Raw genomic sequence first — 18,458 nt, 5'->3', positions numbered from 1 at the left:
ACCCGCCTGCCAATGCAGGAGATAGAAGAGGTACAGGTTCAATCCCTGGAGGAGGGCACAGCAACCCACTTCAGTCTCTTGCCTGGAGAATCTCATGGACAGAGGAACCTGGCGGGCTGCAGTCAATAGGGTTGCAGAGTCAGACAGGACTGGACCAACTTAGCATGCACCCACACATGCCACAACTAAGACCCAGAAAAACTTAATAAATAAATAAATTTAAAAAAGAAAGAAAGGAAAACAAGCCAACAAGCAAATGAGATAATCTCAGGAAGTGAGAACGCTATGTGAAAATACAGCAATATAACATGCTAAGGGGAGCCTGGGAGAAGGATTCCATATGTACGCATTAATATACAATAATTGACACCTCTGATGGGTGTCTATGGATGTCCTCTGAGCAAGCTATGTCTGAGCTAAGACTTGAGGGGCAAGGGGCAAACTTTGAAGAGCATGAAGATCTGGGGAAAGAACATTCTAGGAAGAGAAAACAGCGAGGGCAAAGGCCCTGAGGTGGAATGAGCTTGGCTTATTTGAGGCAGGGACCATATGCCAACATCACTGAGTGAGCGCAGAGAATAGTGGCGCACAAGGTTGGAGGCCAGTGTTTCTTCTGTTCCGTCTCTTGCATTTTGGTGCCGTTTCCCCATCTGTGCAATGGAGTTGGTGATCATTGGTAGCTTTTACCTCCTAGGATCTCTGCAAGAAGTCTGTCCCAAAGTCAGGTATTAACATTCTTGGCTTGATGGGTGAGGGAACTGAGATTTGAAAAATGACTTTTTCCCAAATCACACACTTTGATCCAACAGAATCAGGACTCAAATTCAGCTCTCCTGATTGCTATCACAAGGCCCTCCCCACTCTGCTATAAGCTCCTCCATCTCACATGTGCATCTCAATAACAGCCACCACAAATTCTGAGATGAGTGTTTATAACCTCCAGTTCTTTTCAGAGACGTTTAGCCCCAGTGTTGTAAGAATAGAGAAATTGAATTCTTCAGCCTGCAGCATGGAGCCACCCATGGGTTCATGAGTTTTATTTGCTGTTTACATGTTTATCTCTCCCACTAAAGTGTGAGAGATCAACATGCTGGAATGATCCATGTAGCAGAACTTGGGTAAGCAGAGAAGTTGGTGATGGAAGATATGGTGAGGGGCACAGGGTCCAAGCTACACGCTCAAAGTCACTCACTTTTAAATTGTGAGACCAGGGCTTGAGCTGATATCTATCCAAATGGAAGTGGGTGCTCTTCAATTTATAATAGCTAGGACATGGAAGCAACCTAGATGTCCATTGGCAGATAAATGGATAAGAAAGTTGTGGTACATATACACAATGGAATATTACTGAGCTATAAAAAGGAACATATTTGAGTCCGTTTTAATGAAGTGGATGAACCTAGAGCCTATTATACAGAGTGAAGTCAGAAAGAGAAAGACAAATATTACATATTAACACATAAGGTCTGATGCTGCTTTAAAGAGCAACATTGCATAGGAACCTGGAATGTCAGGTCCATGAATCAAGGCAAATTGGAAGTGTTCAAACAGGAGACGGCAAGAGTGAACGTTGACATTCTAGGAATCAGTGAACTAAAATGGACTGGAATGGGTGAATTTAACTCAGATGACCATTATATCTACTACTGTGGGCAGGAATCCCTTAGAAGAAATGGAGTAGCCATCATGGTCAACAAGATCCCAAATGCAGTACTTAGATGCAATCTCAAAAACAACAGAATGACCTCTGTCCATTTCCAAGGCAAACCGTTCAATATTACAGTAATCCAAGCCTATGCCCCAACAAGTAATGCTGAAGAAGCTGACACTGAATGGTTCTATGAAGACATACAAGACCTTTTAGAACTCCTTATTGCCAAATTCAGACTTGAAGAAAGTGGGGAAAACCACTAGACCATTCAAGTATGACCTAAACTAAATCCCTTATGATTATAAGTGGAAGTGACAAATAGATTTAGGGGACTAGATCTGATAGACAGAGTGCCTGATGAACTATGGACGGCGGTTCATGACATTACAGGAGACAGGGATCAAGACCATCTCCATGGAAAAGAAATGCAAAAAAGCAAAGTGGCTGTCTAAGGAGGGCTTGCAAATAGCTGTGAAAAGAAGAGAAGTGAAAAGCAAAGGAGAAAAGGAAAGATATAAGCATCTGAATGCAGAGTTCCAAAGAATAGCAAGGAGAGATAAGAAAGCCTTCCTCAGTGATCAATGCAAAGAAAATAGAGGAAAACAACAGAATGGGAAAGATTAGAGATCTCTTCAAGAAAATTAGAGATACCAAGGGAACATTTCATGGAAAGATGGGCTCGATAAACGACAGAAATGGTATGGACGTAACAGAAGCAGAAGATATTAAGAAGAGGTGGCAAGAATACGCAGACGAACTATACAAAAAAGATCTTCATGACCCAGATAATCATGATGGTGTGATCACTCACCTAGAGCCAGACATCTTGGAATGTGAAGTCAAGTGGGCCTTAGAAAGCATGGCTATGACAGAGGTGATGGAATTCCAGTTGAGCTGTTTCAAATCCTGAAAGATGATGCTGTGAAAGTGCTGCACTCTATATGCCAGCAAATTTGGAAAACTCAGCAGTGGCCACAGGACTGGAAAAGGTCAGTTTTCATTCCAATCCCGAAGAAAGGCAATGCCAAAGAATGCTCAAACTACCACACAATTGCACTTATCTCACACGCTAGTAAAGTAATGCTCAAAATTCTCCAAGCCAGGCTTCAGCAATATGTGAACCATGAACTTCCAGATGTTCAAGCTGGTTTTAGAAGAGGCTGAGGAACCAGAGATCAAATTGCCAACATCCGCTCAGTTCAGTTCAGTTCAATGGCTCAGTCGTGTCTGACTCTTTGCGACCCCATGAATCGCAGCATGCCAGGCCTCCCTGCTCATCACCATCTCCCGGAGTTCACTCAGATTCACGTCCATCAAATCCATGATGCCATCTAGCCATCTCATCCTCGGTTGTCTCCTTCTCCTCCTGCCCCCAATCCCTCCCAGCATCAGAGTCTTTTCCAATGAGTCAACTCTTCGCATGAGGTGGCCAAAGTACTGGAGTTTCAGCTTTAGCATCATTCCTTCCAAAGAAATCCCAGGGCTGATCTCCTTCAGAATGGACTGAGTGGATCTCCTTGCAGTCCAAGGGACTCTCAAGAGTCTTCTCCAACACCACAGTTCAAAAGCATCAATTTTTTGGTGCTCAGCCTTCTTCATAGTCCAACTCTCACATCCATACATGACCACTGGAAAAACCAAAACCTTGACTAGACGGACCTTAGTCGGCAAAGTAATGTCTCTGCTTTTGAATATGCTATCTAGGTTGGTCATAACTTTTCTTCCAAGGAGTAAGCGTCTTTTAATTTCATGGCTGCAGTCACCATCTACAGTGATTTTGGAGCCCCCCAAAATAAAGTCTGACACTGTTTCCACTGTTTCCCCATCTATTTCCCATGAAGTGATGGGACCAGATGCCATGATCTTCGTTTTCTGAATGTTGAACTTTAAGCCAACTTTTTCACTCTCCTCTTTCACTTTCATCAAGAGGCTCTTTAGCTCCTCTTCACTTTCTGCCATAAAGGTGGTGTCATCTGCATATCTGAGGTTATTGATATTTCTCCCGGCAATCTTGATTCCAGCTTGTGTTTCTTCCTGTCCAGTGTTTCTCATGATGTACTCTGCATAGAAGTTAAATAAGCAGGGTTACAATATATAGCCTTGACGTACTCCTTTTCCTATTTGGAACCAGTCTGTTGTTCCATGTCCAGTTCTAACTGTTGCTTCCTGACCTGCATACAGATTTCTCAAGAGGCAGGTCAGGTGGTCTGGTATTCCCATCTTTTTCAGAATTTTCCACACAGTTTATTGTGATCCACACAGTCAAAGGCTTTGGCATAGTCAATAAAGCAGAAATAGATGTTTTTCTGGAACTCTCTTGCTTTTTCCACGATCCAGCAGATGTTGGCAATTTGATCTCTGGTTCCTCTGCCTTTTCTAAAACCAGCTTGAACATCAGGGAGTTCATGGTTCATGTATTGCTGAAGCCTGGCTTGGAGAATTTTGAGCGTTACTATACTAGCATGTGAGATGACTGCAATTGTGTGGTAGTTTGAGCATTCTTTGGCATTGCCTTTCTTTGGAACCGGAATGAAAACTGACCTTTTCCAGTCCTGTGGCCACTGCTGAGTTTTCCAAATTTGCTGGCATATAGAGTGCAGCACTTTCACAGCATCATCTTTCAGGATTTGAAACAGCTCAACTGGAATTCCATCACCTCCACTAGCTTTGTTCATAGTGATGCTTTCTAAGGCCCACTTGATTTCACATTCCAAGATGTCTGGCTCTAGGTGAGTGATCACACCATCATGATTATCTGGGTCATGAAGATCTTTTTTGTATAGTTCGTCTGCGTATTCTTGCCACCTCTTCTTAATATCTTCTGCTTCTGTTACATCCATACCATTTCTGTCCTTTATCGAGCCCATCTTTGCGTGAAATGTTCCCTTGGTATCTCTAATTTTCTTGAAGAGATCTCTAATCTTTCCCATTCTGTTGTTTTCCTCTATTTCTTTGCACTGATCGCTGAAGAAGGCTTTCTTATCTCTCCTTGCTATTCTTTGGAACTCTGCATTCAGATGCTTATATCTTTCCTTTTCTCCTTTGCTTTTCACTTCTCTTCTTTTCACAGCTATTTGTAAGGCCTCCCCAGACAGCCATTTTGCTTTTTTGCATTTCTTTCCATGGGGATGGTCTTGATCCCTGTCTCCTGCACAATGTCACGAACCTCATTCCATAGTTCATCAGGCATTCTATCTATCAGATCTAGACCCTTAAATCTATTTCTCACTTCCACTGTATAATCATAAGGGATTTGATTTAGGTCATACCTGAATGGTCTAGCGGTTTTCCCCACTTTCTTCAATTTAAGTCTGAATTTGGTAATAAGGAGTTCATGATCTGAGCCACAGTCAGCTCCCAGTCTTGTCTTTGTTGACTGTATAGAGCTTCTCCATCTTTGGCTGCAAAGAATATAATCAATCTGATTTTGGCTTGACCATTTGGTGATGTCCATGTGTAAAGTCTGCTCTTGTGTTGTTGGAAGAAGATGTTTGCTATGACCAGTGCATTTTCTTGGCAAAACTCTATTAGTCTTTGCCCTGCTTCATTCCGCTTTCCAAGGCCAAGTTTGCCTGTTACTCCAGGTGTTTCTTGACTTCCTACTTTTGCATTCCAGTCCCCTATAATGAAAAGGACATCTTTTTTGGGTGTTAGTTCTGAAAGGTCTTGTAGGTCTTCATAAAACCATTCAACTTCAGCTTCTTCAGCGTTACTGATTGGGGCATGGACTTGGATAACTGTGATATAGAACGGTTTGCCTTGGAGACGAACAGAGATCATTCTGTCATTTTTGAGACTGCATTCAAGTACTGCATTTCAGACTCTTTTGTTGACCATGATGGCTACTCCATTTCTTCTGAGGGATTCCTGTCATCTGGTGGATCATGGAAAAAGCAAGAGTTCCAGAAAAACATCTATTTCTGCTTTATTGGCTATGCCAAAGCCTTTGACTGTGTGGATCACAATAAACTGTGGAAAATTCTGAAAGAGATGGGAATACCAGACCACCTGACCTGCCTCTTGAGAAATCTGTATGCAGGTCAGGAAGCAACAGTTAGAACTGGACATGGAACAACAGACTGGTTCCAAATAGGAAAAGGAGTACGTCAAGGCTATATATTGTAACCCTGCTTATTTAACTTCTATGCAGAGTACATCATGAGAAATGCTGGACTGGAAGAAACACAAGCTGGAATCAAGATTGCCGGGAGAAATATCAATAACCTCAGATATGCAGATGACACCACCCTTATGGCAGAAAGTGAAGAGGAGCTAAAGAGCCTCTTGATGAAAGTGAAAGAGGAGAGCGAAAAAGTTGGCTTAAAGCTCAACATTCAGAAAACGAAGATCATGGCATCTGGTCCCATCACTTCATGGGAAATAGATGGGGAAACAGTGGAAACAGTGTCAGACTTTATTTTTGGGGGCTCCAAAATCACTGCAGATGGTGACTGCAGCCATGAAATTAAAAGACGCTTACTCCTTGGAAGAAAAGTTATGACCAACCTAGATAGTATATTCAAAAGCAGAGACATTACTTTGCAACAAAGGTCCGTCTAGTCAAGGTTTTGGTTTTTCCAGTGGTCATGTATGGATGTGAGAGTTGGACTGTGAAGAAAGCTGAGCGCCAAAGTATTGTTGCTTTTGAACTATGGTGTTGGAGAAGACTCTTGAGAGTCCCTTGGACTGCAAGGAGATCCAATCAGTCCATCCTAAAGGAGATCAGTCCTCGGTGTTCATTGGAAGGACTGATGCTGAAGCTGAAACTCCAATACTTTGGCCACCTCATGCGAAAAGTTGACTCATTGGAAAAGACTCTGATGCTGGGAGGGATTGGGGCCAGGGGGAGAAGGAGACGACCGAGGATGAGACGGCTGGATGGCATCACCAACTCGATGGACATGAGTTTGAGTGAACTCCGGGAGTTGGTGATGGACAGGGAGGCCTGGCATGCTGCAATTCATGGGATCGCAAAGAGTCAGACACGACTGAGAGACTGAACTCAACCGAACTGGTGTGAAATCTAGAAAGACGGTACTGACAACCTCATGTGCATGGCTGCAAAGGAGACACAGATAAAGAACAGACTTTGGGCTCAGTGGGAGAAGGAGAGGGTGGGATGATTTAAGAGAATAGCACTGAAACGCATACATTACTGTATATAAAGGAGACAACCGGTGGGAGTTTGATGTGTGACGCCAACCCAGAGCTAGTGCTCTATGACAGCCCGGAGGGATGTGGTGGGGAGGCAGGTGGGAGGGGGTACGGGATGGAGGGGACACATCTATGCCTACGGCCGATTCATAGTGATGTATGGCAAAAACCATCACAGTAATGTAAAGTAATTATCCTCCAACTAAAATAAAGCTTTTTAAAAAAAATGTGGAAATAAAGTGGGTGCTCTTTATAATAATTGGGACAATGCTGCGTGCGAAGGACCAGGCAGAGAGCCCAACATGTGGTAACAGCTCACTCGACTGCAGCGGCTGTTAGTGTATTGCAGTGTCCTCTTCGAAGGGTCTCTCCCTAGTCAGCAGTCATCTGGCCTAAAGACAGCAAAGCCTCTACCCGGAGATGTTCGGGACTTGAAAGATCGCCTTGTGAGGATTCCAGATGATTCCAAGCGCTGTGAATCCTCCCTCCATAATTCACACAAAAGCCTGACAGTCTCGCTTCATTTCTCAGAACAGAATCTGCTGGGGACTGAAAGATTAATCAGACTTCATTAATTCTGCAAAATAAACCGTGGCATGTTTACCCGCGCACTCAGAGGCATTATCATAAATCACTAAAATTAAAGCTCACCTGTCTTTGGCCTGCACTGGGGCCCTGTGAGCAGAAGGTCATGGCATCAGTGGTTTTTCCCAGTGGCTTCATTTCTTCCTGAGCTTCCATGTGACCAGCGAGACCAGCTGCACGGGGCTCCAGTTTGATCATTAACAGAATCCTGATCCCTCGTCCAGTGGTGAAGGAGCTCTAAAGCGTGTGTATTTTTGCTCAGAATAAGTAAAGAGACTAAGCTACATTGAGAGGAGATTAGAAGTTTGAGAGGCAGTGACTTGTTTTTTCAAGCCATAGCTTCTTAAGCCCATAGCCTGAAAAGGTTTCAGAGATCCGGAAAGGATTAGTAGTGTGTCCAAGGTCACACAAACCATTAACAGCGGATCTGGGCCCAGAACTCAGGACTCCTGGTTCTCAGTTTAGTGCTCGTTCCACACCAGTGCATCTGCCTACGGGCTTGGGGGAGATTAAAATGCATTCCAAAATATTTACTCCCTTGTGGGACAAGTCTACCGCTTACCTTGGTCTTGGTCACACGACTTTCTTTGGCCTTCAAATAGAAACTGACCCACTGCAAGCAGGGGTTGGAATGTGCTTGAGGGGTTGGTCACAAGACCTTCACAATCTCATGGGCCCAAGCGTTACTGAAAGCTCGGCCTCTCCTTGCACCTGTGCCGAAGCAAATCCCAGAGATAGAGTAGAAAAGGATAGCTTTAAAGAAGGCTGAGTGCTTAAGAATTGATGCTTTCAAACTGTGTTGCTGGAGAAGACTCTTGAGAGTCCCTTGGACTGCAAGAAAATCAAACAGGTCAATCCTAAAGAAAATCAATCCTGAATATTCATTGAAAGGACTGATGCTAAAGCTGAAACTCCAATACTTTGGCCACCTGATGTGAAGAGCTGGACTCATTGGAAAAGCTAGGAAAGATTGAGGGCAGGAAGAAAAGGGGACAACAGAGGGTGAGATGGTTGGATGGCGTCACCAACTAAATGGACATGAGTTTGAGTAAACTCTGGGAAATAGTGAAGGACAGGGAAGCCTGGCATGCTGCAATCCATGGGGTCACAAAGAGTTGGACACAGTGACTGAACAACAATTGTTTTGCCAAGAAAAGGAGGACACAGCAGGCTCCTGCCTTAAAAAAACCTATGTGTCCCAACTCAGGAGGATTTGGTGAGTTTTATAGCAGTACTTCCAGGATGGGATTTTGGACAAGATTAGGGTGTGTGCAGGGCCTCAGTCTCCTAATCTCCATGAGCCTCTCAGGTCCCTTTAATCTTGCCTTGTGGTTTTTTGACTCCTCCTCCTTTGATTAGCAGCTGTTTGGAACTCACCCTTTGGAACTCAGGGAAGGACATGGAGGCTGCAGTCTTGCCTACAAGAGACAAGAGACCAAAAAAAAAAAAGTTTTTGTAACCAGGAGCCCACAGCTAACTCCCCACCCAGTTTAACTAGTGTGACTTGGCTAAATGACCAAGTTCTTCTCAAGAAAGATATAACTGGAAATGCCATGGACTTCTGGAACACATCCTTAAAAAGAGTGGACTCACCTCTTTCATCATTCCTGCTCACTTGAAAGTGGACACAATGGCTGGAGCTCAAGCAACCATTTTGGAACAGGAAACTGCATGCCATGTACAGCAGAAAGGAGACAGAGGAGTCTAGGCTCTGACACCACAGTACCAGCCCCGAATCAGCTGCCTATGAATTTCTTTAACATAAGAGAAAATAAACCATTAACTTGACTAAGCCACGATTTGTCGTTGTTGTCCATTCGCTAAGTTATGTCCAGCTCTTTGTGACCTCATGGACTGCAGCATGCCAGGCTTCCCTGTCTTTCACTCTTTCCTGGAGTTTGTTCAAATTCATGTCCATTGAGGAGGTGATACTGTCTAACCATCTCATCCTCTGCCACCTCCCTCCCCTCTTGCCTTCAATCTTTCCCAGCATCAGAGTCTTTTCCAATGAGTCAGCTCTTTGCATCATGTGGCCAAAGTATTAGAGCTTCAGCTTCGGCATCACTATTTAGCATAGCCCTAGTTTGCACTATCTCTACACAGATTCTGTCACCAGTACAGAGCTGCTCTGGGGCCCGGGAATCTGTGTTTTGACAAGCTCTCCAGGTAATTCGTATACTCAATAAAGCTTGAGAGGCACTGATTTAGAGTTTCCCACCACATACACCTAACCTGATAACTGATAGAGTAGTCCTAAATTGCAGGTTTTGTCAAGGGCTTGGTGAAAGCTTAAAAGGCAGGTGATGTAAAGCCAGGAAAGACGGCAAAGGCAATAACTGACAATGTCAAGATTTAAAATGATTTTGACAGAGTGGAACGCTGGACCAAAGCCAAGCAGATGAATGCAATAGGGATATAAAAAAAGCAAGTCTAAATGTTCTTTTTTTTCTTGAAGCAAATATAAAATGTTCTATCTTTGACTTCGTAAATTAAAAAGAAGAAATGTAAAATTACTTATTTTGAGAGACCGCAAATAATGCTATAAATCAATGCCAATTACAGCTAGTGCAAGGGACATAGGAAGGAAAGGCGATCTGGAAAGGGAATGAGAACAAAACTCAACATCATGAAGAGATGTAGAGTTAAGGACGAAAAGGGAGAGAATGGGGGCTCCACTTCAGCATCACTCTGTGGATCCTTAAATGGTCTTTGCATCTGGAGGTGATCATGATAAAGCATCAGATTATATTAAAACTCACTGTGCACCAGGCACTGTGTGTTATGCAGATGTATCCTTTCAGGAACTCTATGAGATAAGATTTATTATTATCATTGCTTCCCAGATGCAGAAACTGAAGCAGAGAGAGGCTGAGTCATTTTCTAACAGCCACACAGCTAGTACAAGGTAGAAGCAAGCTTGGAACCCAGGTGACTAGACTTCTGGTCTGTGACCCTCAGCACCCCTGGCATGAACCCTACCCTTTGGTGCTGCTGCACACTCCTCATTGATCAGTTTCTACTGACTGATAGCCTGCCTTAAAAAGAAGGAAATGCATTACCTCCTGTAACTGTAAAGCCAGAAGTTGAACGGGAATCTAGATGCAGTCTGATTACAAGCACAAAGACAGCGTCACAGACACACTTTGTTCCATTCCTATGTGCTACAGTCCTCAGCGTCTGGACTCAGCCTAAGGCTGGTGCCCCTCACGGTTCCAAGATAGCAGGGAACAGTCCTGAAACTTTGTGCTTTCTTCTTCATGGCCAGCAAGGGAGAGACGTCTTCAGTCCAAACATGGAATATACTGGAATATATACTCCTTAATTCAGTTTATTGTACCGATGTAGGCAAGTGACCATCCTTAGACAACAGAGGTCACCCGTGGGAATACTATGAGTTGAGTGGGATAGATAACTCCTTATGGTCAGAGATGGTCTCGCCAAGTCAGGGCTTTGTACTACTCAGGACAGATGGGTGTCGCTATTAGTTGTGATTCTTTTTCTTTCTAAAGCAAATTAAGTTTCTTTCTGTGTTCAAATTCTGACAAAACAACAAGTACTGAGAAAATCATACACTATTCATTAGAAAGCATCTTAGATAGAAATCAATAAACCCCTCTTACCAACTAGGTGCTGGTACCAGGTGATTTAGGAGGAGAGAGGTGCCCAATGTGTACTAGACACCAAGAATGATGACTCATGCTTTATTATTTCTTTTAATCATTACAAGGAAGTCATATTATCCCCATTAGGTAGATGAAACAACCAAGGCCCAGAATTTGTTTGGATGTGAATTGCTCAATGCCATTCAGCTTGTCAAGTGGCAGAGGTTCAAACTCAGCCCTATAGGATTCTACAACCCAAGTTATTTCCATCCTACTATACTGACCCAGTACAGGGTCATTTCCATTTGTGAAATTATTAAATTTGACCCTCTCTTTTCTTTTTCATTTTTGACTGCACACTGCAGCAATGTGGGGCCTTAGATCCCCGACCAGGGACTGAACCCTCACCCTTCAGCATTGGAAAGCAGAGTCTTAACCACTGGACTGCCAGGGGAATCCCAGCGTTGAATCTTTTAACTGAGATTTCTTGGCTATTTCTTATCTTTTGCTAAATGCTTTATGTGTACAATCTCAGTTTATCCTGCCAATAAACCTATAATGCAGTTTATTATAGAGAATGCTTTTAGTTGCAAATGATAAAATCCCAAATCAAACGTTATGTGCCAATGGCCACATCCCCAGTTCTTTTCTAGTTATGATTCTCTCTAGACTTAGCTGCAAGTATTTTGAGTTTATTTTTCTTCGGTGGCAGAACCACACTTATACTCTTTTCCTGGAGTCATTTTGTCCAGTTGAAAAGATTTAATGGGTGCCACCTTCATCCATTGAGAGGTTTCCATAGAGGGACCATGCCTTCTGCTGGTCTTGGTACAAGAATGAGTTTTAATTAAACTTTGTCACTTAATCAAACCAGTCAATCCTAAAGGAAATCAACCCTGAATATTCATTGGAAGGACTAATTCTGAAGCTAAAGCTCCAATTCTTTGGCCACCTGATGCAAAGGGCCGACTCACTGGGAAAGATCCTAATGCTGAAAAAGATCGAGGACAGATTAACAATACTGTGTTGGTTTCAGGTGAACGGCAAAGGAACTCAGTCATACATGTCTCCATTCTCCCCAAAACTCCTTCCGCAGCCACAGTGCCACATAACACTGAGCAGAGTTCCCTGTGCTATACAGTAGGTCCTTGTGGGTTTTCCATTTTAAATACAGCAGTTTATACAGGCAACCATAAGTTCATTCTCTAAGCTGACAGCAGATATTTTTGAGCAAATGATACAATCTACCCAGTAGTGTTCTGGTGAATGTTTAACAACTAACCCTTGGGGAATAAAAGTTCTGATTTATAGCATTTGCCAATTTACATAAGGTAAATACTCCTGCAATGGCTGATTTAAAAATACCAATGAGATGTCACTAAATGCAGAATTAGGAAGCGTTGTGTGCAGTCAGCTTTGTGAACAAGTACGAGCAGGCTGTAGCACGGCTATGAACTTGCCCCATTTTAATTAAATCAATTACCATTGACCTCCAGACCTCCTTAGCCACAGATTCTGAATCGGGGATTAAACCAACCATATGTTGAAAATATTTTGAAAAAAAGAAAAAAACATTTCAGAAAGCTCCAAAAGGCTAAAGTTGAATCTGCCATGCACTGCACTATTTACATAACATTTACATTGTATTTGCAACTATTTACATAGCATTTACATGGTATTAGATATTATAAGCAATCTAGAGATGATTTAAAGTATGTGTGTAGGTCAAATGCAAATGATATGCCATTTCATATATGGGACTCGAGCATTCGTGGATTTTGGTGTCCGTGGAAGTCCTAGTCCCCTGGGATCCTGAAGAACTATTAAGTGTGTGTGCTTAGTCGCTCAGTCGTGTCTGACTCTTTGCAACCCCATGGACTATAGCCCACCAGGCCCCTCTGTCTATGGGATTTTCCCAGCAAGAATACATAGTGGGCTGTCATTTCTTCCTCCAGGAGATCTTCCCAGCCCAGGGACTAAACCTTTGTCTCCAGAGTCTCCGGTATTCACAAGCAGATTCTTTGCCACCTGGGAAGCCCTAAGGACTACTATCCTAAATGTAATTTATCTATACTTGTTCCACAGCTTGACTATGAAATCCTGCTGTGGACTAGAGCTATTATATGGCAGCATATACCTGCATAAACCTGCTTTACGCCTAAATTAAGGATTTCCAGTAGGGCAAGTCAGACCTAGACAACTCAGACTTCATCTCCACATCATTTGCTATTCCTGCATTAACTGGCAAATTCAAGAGGAGAGTAAGACTCTGAGGTTGAAATAAAAATAACCCTTTGCCTCTATAAATAAGATTCAGCCCCAGGTTCCTTCTCTTTTGCAGACAGGCTTATTAAGAACTTGGCTCTTCTCTAAGGAAACTAAGGTAGAGATCATTCGAAAACCCTTTCATTCCAAATTACTCATGATAGGAGTTGCTTAATGAAGGTACCTCTTGATTTTTAATCTTTACCATCATAACTTTTTTTTTCCAGTAAAAAGTTTGTTTAAAATATCCCTGAGCTTGTAATTAACTTTTACAAACAGAAGTTTTATTTATTTATTTTTGGTCATGCTGGATCTTCATTGCTGCACGGACTTTCTCTAGTTGCAGTGAGCAGGGACTACTTTGCATTGAGGTGCAGAGACTTCTCACTGTGGTGGCTCCTCTTGTTGTGGAACTTAGGTTCTGGTTGCATGGGTTTCAGAAGTTGTGGTTCATGGGCTCTAGAGCACGGGCTCTGTTGTTGTGGTATCCAGGCTTAGCTGCTCAACGCATAAAGGATCTTTGCAGATAAGGGATCAAACCTGTGCCCCTGCAATGGCAGGCAGATTCTTATTCATTGTATCACCAGGCAAGTCCCATGGAGAAGTCCTGAGTTACTTTTTTTCCAAAGAATATAATCAAATTGATATCACCACTGCGGTGACACTGAGCAAGTTGCTTATGTGCCCGGAATTTCTCTTTCGCCATCTATCAGGTGGGATAACAACTCTTATTTCTGGCTACTCCTTATAACCTTGCAAGGTTGTTATGAGACAAGTATCCCGGCACACCTAAAGCACTTGCAAGAGAACCTTGCTTGTGGTAGTCAATCAATAAATAATCATTACCATGCATTACGGAGGATACTGATAAGAATTTTCATGATTACTATTCAGGCATAGTACTAGAGGGTTGGAGCTACCATTTAAATAGTACACGGCTTTCTTCAGTAGCTCAGAACATTTGGCAGGAGTAATTTGGCTGTTGATTTTGAGTATATCTGACAGGAATGACTTTTGCAGCTTCCCTGGAAGCGTGGATGTTATTGTAATTTAACAACACTCACCTTCCTAGTTTCTAGTCCATTATGGCTGTTGGCCCCTAGCTTCCCTCAAATTGCCAGCCCAACAGAAAGACTGAGCAGCCTGTCTCAGGACAAAATTGTGGCCTGGGTGGGGGCGGGGGATGGGTGGGGAGTATGGGGGGGAACCCTTAGCCCCATCCCCTGGAGAATGAACAGTTCACTCAGCCCTGCTGCAGTCTTTCATCACGACACACACACAAAATCCCAGGAGGAAACCCTGCCTCTAGCTAGCTGCAGAGTAGTCCTGGAGGAGCTGGAGGGCCATGCACACACAGAAGCCTGGTTCAGTGCCACATGCCACCTGAGGTCACAAGACCATCAGTGCAGAGAGACCGAGATGACAGTCCACAAAAAGGCTATCCCCTCCCTTCCTGGGGTCACCTCATTCATTCTTCCTGAGCTGCTGTGAATAGTCAAGATTATTATTTCAGACTTCTTTAAACCTCTTGACTTAAAAAAATAATAATGAGGGGACTTCCCTAGTGGCGCAGTGGATGAGAATCTGCCTGTCAATGCAGGAGACACAGGTTCGAGCCCTGGTCCAGGAAGATTCCACATGTGGCAAAGCAACTAAGTCCGTGCACTTGGGCTTGAGCCTGTGCTCTCAAGCCCAGGAGCCACAGCTGTTCAGCCCACATGCCCAAACTACTGAAGCCTCTCTGCCCTAGAGCCCATGCTCTGCAACAAGAGAAACCACTGCCGTGAGAAGCCCGCACATCACAGCTAGAGAGCAGCCCCGGCTCTCTGCAACTAGAGGAGGGACTTTGCAGCAGGGAAGACCCAGCACAGCCAAAAATAAATACATAATTTTTAAAGATAGCTCTAAAAAAAGAGTGCTGATGCAGATAAAGACAATAGTTAAAACAGTAAAAGTTACCTGACAGTCTACATAGTACTGTGTGTGTGTCTGTGTGTGTGACACTATGCATGTATGTGTGTGTCTACTGGTTTCTCCTGAGAGGCCTAATTATCGGCTTCTGGAATTGAACATAATGATTTTTTTCTAGCAGTGACAGTCACACATAGCTAGGCCATCAAAAACTTGGAAGCAAGGATACAGAGCCATTCTTAACTGGGTTCTGGAGAATGTAATGTTACTTGTATGAGCAGCTCAATAAATTTGGGGTGTAAATATGGCCACATGGTCTTTTCCAATGAAGCCATAGAGTAAAGCTTACTGTTAAAACAAATAACTGCTCCTCCCCAACGTTTTCATTTATTTCTTGCCCATCTAACAGTCCAAAATGTCTATAGTTGAAGATCAGCATTCTTCCACAGAGTGATTCAGGAATCCAAGTCTGATTATACCCTCTTTTCTGGACAATGTAGTCACGAACTTATTCTACAAAAGGTGGCTTCTCCAGTACTCCCAGGAGACATTTAAAGAAGCCAACTAACCTTTCTGGCCCTTCTCTTGATAGAGCTAGGAGTGGAGAAAAAGTATGTTAAAGCTTTCCATTCACTGGGGCATCCTAGTATATTGGATTTTTTGAAATGCAAGAGTTAGATGTCATTTCAAGGTTTTAGTAGATGAGTGTCTATCTACTGAAGAGAAATAAGGAGAATTTGGAGGCTATCTTCATATGTAAAGGGGCATAAAGAAACTGAAAAATGCATACATTTTTATTTAGTTATTTATTTAATTATTTAGCTTTGCCAGGTCTTGGTTTTGGCCCTCGGGATCTCTAGCTGCAGAATGTGAGATCTAGTTCTCTGATCAGGGATCAAACTCTGCACATTAGGAGCTCAGAGCCTTAGCCACTGGACCACCAGGGACCACCAGGGACCACCAGGGAAACCCCTATAAACTCTTTATTTTTGAAGGACTCAGTTAATATTTATAGTTTTTTATATAAGACCAATAGTTACTGTTCAACGCATTTGTTGAATCCAACCTCTTGAATCATGCCTGGAACTTGGCTGCTCAATTGTTGCTTATTAGAATTAATAAATGAATGGTAATGCTATTAGTCTAGTAAGTACTTCAAAATATGTACAGATCCTTAGAAATAACTCTATACAATAAAAGTCATTTAAGTTTTTGAGATGAAAACTGGTGGGCATTCGATAAATATTTATCTATTTGTATTATCAAAAGAATAATTGCGATCCTTTAAATTGCCAAAGTAGACAGAGATGTGCCTTGTATATATCACAATCAGGACAGCTACATGTTGAGTACGGTACAGAGGAAGTCATTCGTAGAGACACCCATGGAAACAGCTTCCCCTAGGGTTGTGCCGTACGCATTACCCACACAGTAACCTCAGTCTATCAGTCTGAACAGGTTATGAAGGTGCAACAGCGGGTTCCCCTGTTCACCACCGGGACCGATTGAGCTTCTCGGCTAACTGGGTAGTCACGGCCTCTCACTTCCCACTTCTTTCTCATTCACCACCTTTCCCTACAAGTCTATGTTCTCGTCAAAGATGCTGACTCTCCCAGAGAGAGAGGAGTGTTCCGCAGTAGAGACTGTGCTCACAACTCTGCGGGAGTCCCACTCCACCTCTAGGGGCCTCTAAATCCTGGAGCAAGAGATCCCTCCAGATAGGAACTGAACGTTCTTCTCACTTTCTAATGAGGCACTTACCCAGCGTCTTTTTTCCTAACCCAACATTTTTAAAAAATGTGGTTATTTATTTATTTGGCTGCACCAGGTCTTAGTTGCGGCACAAGGGATCTTTGATCTTCACTGTGGCATGCAGGATCTTTAGTTGCACGGAATGTGGGATCTAATTCCCTTACCAGGAGTTGAACCTGGGCCGCCTGCATTGAGAGCCGGGAGTCTTAGCTACTGGACCAACAGGGAAGTCCCCCTGGTAGGTGTTAGAGTTACATACAGGAATGAAATATACCAAAACCCCTGCCCTCAAGTAGCTCACAGTCTAGTGAAGATAAGACATGTGAACACATAAGGTATACTCATACCACTGAATAAGAGTCATGCCAGAGGGATGAAGCATGGCTGTCCTCACAGACATAGCAAGCACAAATGCAATTAACTTGGTGGAGAGGGCGTGGACAGAGAATCCTAGGCAGGGGAGCCTTCGTATACACAGAACAGGTATGTATGAGAAACTACAAGTATTCAACATTCCTGGAGCAAAAGATTTCTTGCAAAAGTAGTGGGAGACCTGGCTGAAGAAACTGGCTGAGGATGAAGCAGTAAAAAAAAAAAAAAAAATGGATGAAGTTTGATCATTTTTCCCAAAGAGGAACAGAGGAGCCATGGAAGATTTTTAAGCTATTTGATGACATGGTCAATTCTCTGCCTTTCAGAAAAGTCTCTCTGGACTCTAAAGTACAGCCGAAGTTGGGCTGGACCAGTCAAGATGAGGTGAAGACACCAATTAAAGAGGGTTTTGTCCAGATGAGGGATCCTGTGAAGGCTGAGAGCATGGGGAGCAGTTCATGGCTATCCCTGTCATTCAAAAGGATGACTTTATGGAATTCAGAGACTAACAGGATGGAGGTGGGGATAAACTGAGAATGACTTGTGCTACTGGATGCTTCCCAGGTGGGGCTAGTGGTAAAGGACCTGCCTGCCAATGCAGGAGACATAAGAGATGTGGGTTCACGCCCTGGGTGGGAAAGATCCCCTGGAAGAGGACATGGCAACCCACTCCAATTTTCTTGCCTGGAGAAGCCCCATGGACAGGGGATTTCCTGGTGGGTTACAATCTCTAAGGTCACAAAGAGACACTACTGAAGCAATTTGGCATGCACTGGGTTGTTTGGGCTTCCCTGGAGGCTCAGACAGTAATGCAGGAGACCCAGGTTTGATCCCGGGGTCGGGATGATCCCCTGGAGAATGAAATGGCAACCCAATCCAGTATTCTTGCCTGGAGAATTCCATGGATAGAGCCTGGCGGGCTACATTCCATGGAGTCACAAAGAGTAGGACACGACTGAGCGACTAACTCTGGCAGTGCCATTCACGTGAGGAATAAGAGGAGTAGGCCTGGTAGGGATCCACTCACACACACACATATAGGGAGTTAAACAATACAGCAATGGGAGACCAGGACTACACATGGAACAAATGCTACCAGTACAGAGTAAGCAAACACTGCTTGATCTCTTTTTCAAGACTCCTCTTTGCACAACTTTTCTCCTTTA

The sequence above is a fragment of the Capra hircus genome, chromosome 14 (genome assembly GCF_001704415.2).
Source record: "Capra hircus breed San Clemente chromosome 14, ASM170441v1, whole genome shotgun sequence".
Lineage (NCBI taxonomy): Eukaryota > Metazoa > Chordata > Mammalia > Artiodactyla > Bovidae > Capra > Capra hircus.
This window is presented reverse-complemented; position numbering follows the sequence as displayed.